This window comes from Pleurodeles waltl, chromosome 2_1, assembly GCF_031143425.1.
Source record: "Pleurodeles waltl isolate 20211129_DDA chromosome 2_1, aPleWal1.hap1.20221129, whole genome shotgun sequence".
NCBI classification, from domain to species: domain Eukaryota; kingdom Metazoa; phylum Chordata; class Amphibia; order Caudata; family Salamandridae; genus Pleurodeles; species Pleurodeles waltl.
The window spans coordinates 534,963,409-534,972,742 of NC_090438.1; the positions used below are offsets into that span (position 1 = coordinate 534,963,409).

General features: G+C 43.5%; 1 long non-coding RNA gene across 1 annotated transcript in view; it reads left to right on the forward strand.

Annotated features, from left to right (window-relative positions):
• The window catches only part of LOC138258965 (uncharacterized), a 114,443-nt gene extending 106,370 nt beyond the window's left edge, over window positions 1–8,073 (forward strand). The window contains exon 4 of the long non-coding RNA XR_011198614.1: window positions 6,902–8,073. This is a non-coding gene — a long non-coding RNA (uncharacterized lncRNA). The remainder of the gene's footprint in view (window positions 1–6,901) is intronic.
• Window positions 8,074–9,334: the final 1,261 nt, after the last annotated feature.

The window sequence follows — 9,334 nt, forward strand, 5'->3', positions numbered from 1 at the left end:
TGGCACTCTATAACAGCAAAATTGCCACCAACGTCATTCCACATTCATGGAGAAGCTCAATTATCTCACCAATTTTCAAAGGGGCTTGATTGATCCAGCAACCTTCCAACTGATTGCACTCCCAGACAGAGTCCAAAATCTTCACAGAGATCTTCCTGGAGGAACTTGAAAGTTGGGTTGCGGATAACAACTTGTTCCCGTTCAATGAAACAGGCTTCTCCAAAACGGTTGGCACAACTGCTAACCTTATGGATATGTTGTTATTATTCGACCAATGTCAGTGTGCCAAAAAGCCTCTCTTCCTCTCTTTTATAGACTATACAGCAGTATCAGATTGTATAGATAGAAGAAAACTATGGTCAAAGCTTGCAAAATGGGGCATCCTGGCTCTCCCGTTAAAAGCAATAACCTTTCTCCACACAAAACCTTGGGTGTGGGTCAAATTAGGTGACGGCACGCACCTCTCTGCAGAAATTTCAACCTCACAGGGTCTGCAGCAGGGATACGTGCTTGCACCTCTTCTTTTCAACCTCTTTCTGGCTGATTTACCAACAAGGCTGGATAAAGTGAACTCTCACCCACCAAGATTAGGGAAAACTGCTATGGCATGTTAGATGCATGCAGATGATACCATTCCTTTCAGTCATACCAGAATAGGCCTTCAGAGGCTACTTAATGCAACAGCTGAATTCTCAGAAGAAAACACACTTTTCATTAATTTAGGGAAATAAAAAACCAAGTCCTTTAGGTCTACAGTGCGGCCGAGGCACCAGTGGTACCTGGCCAACTTCAAAATCGAATCTGTGCGTGAATACAAATACCTAAGTGTCCTTCTTGACTGTGACAGCTCTTTTAAGCCCCACCTGGAAATCCTCAGCAGGAAATCAATTTCCTTTACTTTTGAATTTAAATACATTAAAAGCACCACTGGCTGTTCAACATACCTCCCCGTATTGAAGGTCATCTAAGCTAAACTAGTCTCAACAATAGCATACAGCAGTGAAGCATTGAGAAATAGAGGAGGGGAACTACTGGACAAAATGATCATCAAGCTCTTCAAGGGGCTGTTTAATCTGCCAAAATGTGCTTTGCCGGCCCAGGTAAACCTTGAATTTGGCCTGGTCAGACAGTCTCTTGCGAGGAAGGGGGCATTTATTAACTTGTGCTACAAACTCAAGACAGCAAGACAAGGTGGTTATTCCAACTTTGGAGGAGGTGTTAATCCGTCCTAAAAGTGACGGATATACCACCAGCCGTATTACGAGTTCCATAGGATATAATGGACTCGTAATACGGCTGGTGGTATATCCGTCACTTTACCGTCACTTTTAGGACGGATTAACACCTCCTCCAAAGTTGGAATAACCTCCAAGGTACTCTAAGCTCCCTCCTCTGGGCTGAAATCTCAGCACAGTACAATTCTCCATCCCAACTTTATTTTGAGTCCTCCCTGGTGGCACTAGATTTGGCAGACCAACTAGTCCAACTCAGCTCATATCAGCTCGTCAAGCGAGCGATCAAAGAAAGCGTCAAATTACTTTCACAGCTAATGGACAAAGAAGCCCTATCGATGCAAAGCCACACCTGGCTCATCTAGTCATCATACCAGAGACTTGTCCTGCAGTTTTATCTGGGAGTAGCAGTCAATCCACAGATCAAAACAGTCCTTATGAAATATAGTATTGGCTGTCTTCCAACGTACACCCACCTCCCCATGTGGACGCAAAGCAATATGACAGGCGTCTGTCAGCTCTGCGGCCTGGCACCAGAAACACTGATCCCTCAGATATGCCTATGTAAAAGTACTTAGGTAGACCGCAAAATGCTCCTATGACAACCATAGCTTCAAAGTTGGTTGCCCAGGTGCAGACCAGCAATTATGACTGGATTTAATGTACAGCTCAGTTGCAGACTGGTGACATTTTTAGATAAACTTGGGAGCCAGCTTTCAAAGATTGAGAATTTATGACATGGGTGCACAATTAGGCCCACATTACGACTTTGGTGGTTTTGTAAAAAGATTGCTGAAGACGTGGCGCCACAATACTGCCAGTGCTGGCGATATTGGTGGCTCCCTATTATGACATTTCTGCTGGGCCGGTGGACGGAAACAGCGTTTCCGTCCGCTGGCCTAGCGGAAAAGTCACATCAACATTGCATCCGGCTCATAATAGAGCCGGCGACAATGTTGATGTGCAGCGGGTGCAGCAGCACCCGTCGCGCACTTCACTGTCCAAAATTCGGGCAGTTAAATGCGCGATTAGGCTGTGCCTGGGGGTCCCTGCACTGCCCATACCAAGTGCATGGACAGTGCAGGGGCCCCCAGGGGCACCCCAGACCCCCTAACTGCCAGCCTTTCCATGATGGTGGTTATCGCCAGGGACAGGCTGGCGGTTTGGGACTCAATCCCCATGGCAGCGCTGCTTGCACCGCTGGCCTGGGGATTGTGACTGCCTGGCAGTCAAGTGGAGGGGCCGGCAGTATGGCCGTGGCTAATGCGCCACGGTCATAATACACTGGCGGAAAACTGCCAGTCTGTTGGCGGTGTTACCGGCAGTGTACCGCCGGCCACCAGGGTCATAATGACCCCCTCAGTTAGCAAGCAAATGCATAATAATCCATAATTAAGCTTTTGTATATTTTAAATTTGGCCTGGTTAGCATCTTATGATTTTATTAATTGTGTCTCTTGTCTGTGTAATGGTTTTAATTAATCAAACACTATTAAATAAAATACTCAAATACACAGTGGTGGCACAACAATAAGAGGGTAAACTCAAGACATAAGGCAATAAATAAAAATCCAAATACATCGAGGTGGGTTTCAGCAGGCTGTTGTTAGCAGAAACTATAGGTCTCCCTGGGGGATTGTTCCTATCTTTATGTATTTTTGAAAAACAAGCAGATGTCAGTTTTTTCACATACAGAAACTGATATTCCTTATCCCCCAGCAGACCCCTGTCCCTCCATCCATCAAGCAAAGTATAATACCTCACAATTGACTGCCTATGTTTCATTAGTGGTCTTTTCATAATCACCTACACTAACTAGCTGCCTCTCAACTTCATCCACATATTTCTTGAGGTCCCATAGTACAACATGTCCCCATTTATCAGAGGGCTTAATGACAATGCTCTGATCCTGTGATGGTGATTCAGTTGCATGTCTTTGTTTTAATGTAAAATTGTTGCCCTGATGGGACCTGCGATTTTTCCACATGTGAAAAAGATCTTTTACTACTACGTCATGAAAAGTATCTATATTATCATGAGATGTAATAAGGTTACACATAGACTTGGGGTTAAAGGGGTTTGATGAATACCTATCAAGTTATAAACCCAAACTGCATAGAAGGTCTCTTTCAGGTGCCCAATCTGCTTCTTCCAGTTCTAGTTATCTTAGTGCAGCCAAACCATTTATGTCTCCTAAACACAAATGTTCAAAGGTGTGATCCATCATGCCAAGTATAATAGGGTCTCTCTTTCTCCAATTTTCTTGTTGTTTGAAAACCTTCATGAGCTTAAGTGTACGTACAAATAAATATATATCAATATGAGTCTTATATCAGTGCCTGGACAAAAAGACATGCCAAATTCAAGCAAAGACTTCTCATCCTCATTCAAAGTATGTTCTGATATGTTTATGACAGTCAATGATTGATCACCCATTTTTTCTGCCTTGTGTGCTGAGTTGATCTCCCATGCGGCATTTTGTTTAGACTGTCCCACTTGTCGTGTCTTTTTCTGTTGGTGCCTCCTGCTCCTTTTGGTGGCTTCTTCTGGGTCCCTCAATTTGCTGTATAAAACAATACTCATCTACTGCAGTAAGAGACACAGAATCTTTATCTCATGTACCTGCCTGTTCCTCCAAATCCAAATAAATATCTGACCCTGAGTCTGAAGTTACCTAGGGCACTCATCTGTTTGAATTGTTTAATTGCCCCATCATATTTCTTTCTAAAGGTCAAGATTCTGCCAGTGACATAACATTGTTTATCATGAAGGAATTTGCGTCTCTTTCATTTGGATCTCCTCCTCATATTTCAAAGTTCTGGGCTTCACTTCTGATATAAAGTTGTTAATTTCTATTTAGTCTTACTGTTAGTCCAAAAAAGTCTCTAATTTTGCAATTTCTTCGCATATCTCATCCAATTCAATTTTGGCATACTTGGACAGTAGGCTCATCATTTGTTTACAAGTTGTTGCCATAAGGGAGGACCATTCCTCCAATAGCCTGGGTTTAGGGTTTTGATAAGGATGGGTAATGAGTATCCGTAGTCCCCTCAAGACCATCCCACTTCAATGTTATTATCCAGGGAAGTCACTTCCCTCTCTCTTTTTAATAGTTTTACATATTGAAATAAATGTTGTCTTAATGTTTTTGTTGTATTTTTGGGGGGCACCCCCTGACATAGAGGGAGTGCTGGGATCAGTGTCTACATTTTCATTGAATAGGTCATGCGCTTTTTCCGATCTCTGCTTGTTCCATATCAAACACAATAATAGTCAACAAAGGTAATTATGAAATACTTTCAAAACTTGATTTTCAAAAAACAAATTTGTCCATGTCAGTCATGTTAATTTGTGACACAAAATGTCTCCCCATCAAAGAAAACTGCCATATAATATATTGTTTTCCGTTAGAAACAGGTTTGAAAATTCACTTGTAGCAACAACTGCCACATGTGAAAGCGTCCACGCGTTTCATATCCGAAATTCTTTCATAAAAAAATGCAAGATAAGCAAACCCAATTATATCACTGCCCCCGTTTTCAAAGTTGCAGTATTTACTGTTTCGATATGTCTCCACACGAGGTAGTTTTATTTTATGATTGCATACGTCTTATGTTAATGTCAATAATACAACTGTTCCAGAAAAGTGCCAGGAACACAGCAAGATTAAATTGTGCTTGTGTTACTTCGGCAGCGATATATACAATGTTGCTGGGTCGTTAATTAGTCAGCCAGGCAGTGAAGAAACCAGGAGCACAGCAAAGGGGAATCCCACTCTCGTCACTCCGACAGCAATATGTACAATGTTCCTGAGACTTTAACTCCGAAAACAAGGGAAAAAGCCAGAACCGCAATAAAGTGTAAGTTCGCTCTTGTTGCTCCGTCGGAGGTACTCAAGTCTGTTTTATTTCATCCCCGTCATTGTGCAAAGGCCTCCCCCACAGGGGTCATAGAGGGCCGGCGCCTTAACGGCCACCTTGGCCCAGAAGGGACCGGCTAAACCGGTTTTAGGGGAAAGCGCACCCCAACCAGGGGGCAACAGGGGGGGGAAGGTCAAGAATGGAACGACCAATGGGGGTGTTGCCGTTTTCAAACCCCCCAATAGAATCAGCACAGTTAGTAGCTAGGGGATGCAGGAGGTGCATTTAAGGGCGCATGTCCCGCTTGATCCCCAAATCTGGATCGGGACATCGCGCTCGCCCCCTCGTCGGAAGAAACACCACCCTCCCACTCCAACGAGAACGCATAAAGTCGCAATACAGGACGGTAAAAAAGGGCAAACACAAAGACTCACAAGGTTTTACCAAATAATTGATTGGAAGATACACCTAGTAAGGGGGGATAAAAAAACGCACACTTGGGGATGCCTCACGGCAGGGTGTAAGGTGGCCAAGTAAGGGGAGTAAGCGTAACACAGCACTCACAGCCCAGACCCGCCAAGTCAGATGGCAGGGCATAGAACACGCCAGGTAGCGAGTTGGGCCTAATTCCAAGAACCGGATGCTACCCCCTAAAAACAACAACATGGTAAAACAAACTCTAGTGGAGTAAGCCCCTCCATTAAACAGAAGGTGAGACTGCCTAAAATTCGAAGGGCAAAAGAATGCATGACAAATGGAGGCCAGGACTTGAAAGCCCACCAGTTACTCAGTGCAAGTAAAATGTAGAATCTAGACGTGTTAAAGTGTAAAATGAACAAACTAACAAACTAAGGGGGTCATTCTGACCCTGGCGGTCAACGACCGCGGGAGCACCGCCAACAGGCTGGCGGTGCTCCCAAGGGCATTCTGACCGCGGCGGTATTGCCGCGGTCAGAAAGGGAAAACCAGCGGTGTCCCGCCGGTTTTCCGCTTCCCTGAGGTATCCTCCATGGCGGCGCAGCTTGCTGCGCCGCCATGGGGATTCCGACCCCCTCACCGCCATCCTGTTCCTGGCGGTTTTGACCGCCAGGAACAGGATGGCGGTGAGGGGTGTCGTGGGGCCCCTGGGGGCCCCTGCAGTGCCCATGCCAATGGCATGGGCACTGCAGGGGCCCCCGTAAGAGGGCCCCCAAAAGATTTTCAGTGTCTGCCATGCAGACATTGAAAATCGCGACGGGTGCTACTGCACCCGTCGCACCCTTCCCACTCCGCCGGCTCCATTCGGAGCCGGCTTCCTCGTGGGAAGGGGTTTCCCGCTGGGCTGGCGGGCGGCCTTCTGGCAGTCGCCCGCCAGCCCAGCGGGAAACACAGAATAACCGCGGCGGTCTTCTGACCGCGTAGCGGTATTCTGTTGGGGGAACTTTGGCGGGCGGCCTCCGCCGCCCGTCAAAGTTGGAATCACCCCCTAAAAGTTTATTGTCCTAAACAATAAAGTTTTATGGTCAGTGATTGGGTTCATGCTCAATATATGTCATCACTGGGCAGTCGCACGCTTGTCCACAATAAAAAAGCGGCCAAATATTATCCACAATATAAAACTTTGTCAAAGTCTATTTCATGCACGTATATTGATATGCCGTATTGTAATTGATGTGGTTCGTAATGCCTGCTCTGTAGTGTGTCAAGTGCGGGAGTTAGCAGTTTTACTTCCCCACTTCTCATTGCCTTACTCGTCCTTGAAGATGTTCTTTTCTGTTAATGTTGTTTCCAGGCAGTAATCCATCACCCCTTCTTTTCCTCTCCGTTTCAGGCACCGTATCGATTACGTGTTGATTTAAATGATGCAATGTATCCAAGTCATCCAAATGGGCGGCGGAGATCAGCAAGAACAAACCAAGATGAAATCCAGTTAAAGCCAGTCACATCCAGCGAATGTGGTTGGTGCACTCCGCAGGACACTGGAAACCCACAAATGCCTTAAAACAGCAACCCCACTAGTCTATGGAGTCAAAAAGCGCTCTCCAGGGGAAGGTATTTAAGAGAACCAAAGAATTTATCGGCAACACGTTTCGATCATAAGATTTTCTTCATAGCCATGTTTCAGAATGCACCCCACTCCCCCTATTAAGGTGTATGAACAAAAAGTACAATTAACAGACTATCCCCACTTTCTCCTTTGTGGAAGAAAGACTTGTGTGACAGTTCCCACCATATAAATCCAAACAAATGAACATAACATTTTTCATTACACATTCATAGATATCTATATATCATCACACTATCTTAAATTTCAATGTAACTGAGTTATGGCGAAGAGGCCTAATGATCTCTTTATCAATGATTTTGCCAATATTAATACTTAAACAAAAATTAATGAAATGTTGGCTTACTGTATAGTATTAAATCATGGCCTAGTGGCCTTATAATTATTTTCCCCACAAATTACAATCCAAACCAAAAACTTAAAAACAAAACCAAAACCTCAAATTTAAACCTAACATTTCAATGGACAAGGCACCCAGTATGAATAAGTCTCACCCCAAATTCTAGTCCAGTCTCTCCTACTTACCCCAAGCCACATGGGCAAAAACAAAGAATAGGGTAGATCACATTAGACGAGCTACATACATATGATGTATATAATGCTATATCTATATTAATGCATACAATTCCCAGGTCTCTTGTTGGTCCCTATATTGTTTTTAAGTGTGGTGAGTTGTCGGCTATAGTTGCAGTTTGATTAAAGAATGTATTATCAGTTGAGGGAATGCAGTATGATTTTAATGTTTTAGTGTAACATGTCAGGGAGCTGAGGGAGGGGCAGTGTTTGGTTAGGAGGAGGCATTTTCTTGAAACTGTTAATTGTTTTCTGTACTCCATGTATTGATTGTTTGACTTTTTCAATATGCAAAACTAGTGGGGAAGTCCGGTATTGTGGGATTTTTCATGATTTCAACAGCATCCTGTGTGGGACCATTTTTTCTCCAAAAAAGTGAAAAGTCCCATTCTGTAAGGCTTACAATAAATGTCAATTTTTTATTTGAGAAAGTGACATAATTCCTTTCTGTAGTGGGACTAAGCAACGTTTTCTAACTTTTTGACTTCCAGACATTCACTAGGAGCAATCTAGTTACCATATCTGAATTGTACTCCTTCATGGTCAGCCTGAAAATGATCCTTGATCCCAGTCTGTGGCTTCCATAGACTATCATTGTCACTAAGGACCTAATTTAGAACTCAGTGGACAGTTTCCTCCATTACAACAATGATGGATATCCTGTACACTTAAATCTAAATCCCATACAATTTAATGGGATTTAGATTTTGGCGGATGGGAGATCCATCACTGTTGTGATAGAGTAACTCAGCCGCTGAGTTCTAAATCAGGCTCTTAGTGCTTTTTGGCTCTACTGTTACTTAACATTTTAAAGATTTATATCTCACATTCCCCTTATTAGATGTTTGTCATTTTACTGTAATTTTGTTTATTCAGTTTTACTTTATTGTTCCAATTTAATCTGGGAATTTTATTGCTGGGTGTTTTTTTAGGTATGGTGTTGGAAAGTGGATTATTGGTAAGGGCAGTAGGTACCTACACTTAGTAATAGGCCACAAATCCCCACTAGGTCCAGTCAAAGTCTCAGTAAATTGATCCTTGCTCAACCCTTGGTAGCTTGGCCCATGAGCAGTTAGGCTTAATTTAGGAGACAGGTGTGTAAAGCATTTAATATAAACAAAACTATGAATACCTAAAACACAACACACAATTGAAATCTAACACCAATTTACAAACATAGGAATTATTTATTATTTATTTATATATATCTATCTTTAAATTGACACCAAAATGACAGAAATCCAATGCAGGGGACCAGAGATATGAATCTTTAAAGATTAAAAGGAAAACACTTAGAAACAAATAGCACTCAAAGGGTTGAAAAAAAAGGTTGCGCTAGGCAGGGACAGAGTGCAGGCCACCCATGATGTAACATTGTTACACTTGCTTTCAGAAGTGTTTCTTGATTCAGTAAAGTGGCCCACAGCACTAGCTAAGGGTAAGACGCTCTGGTTTGCCTCGTGGGGTCTGGGACAGCTCCCACAATGCACCTCTTTAACTTATGGAACAGTTGATCCAAACTGCTGGGTCTTCTTCCAGAGGTCCTCTGTGTGTTCTTGAAGTGTCCACAAACTTGGTCCAAGGTTCCATAGTCTCTAAGTTGCTCTTTGGGAGTTGGGACTACAA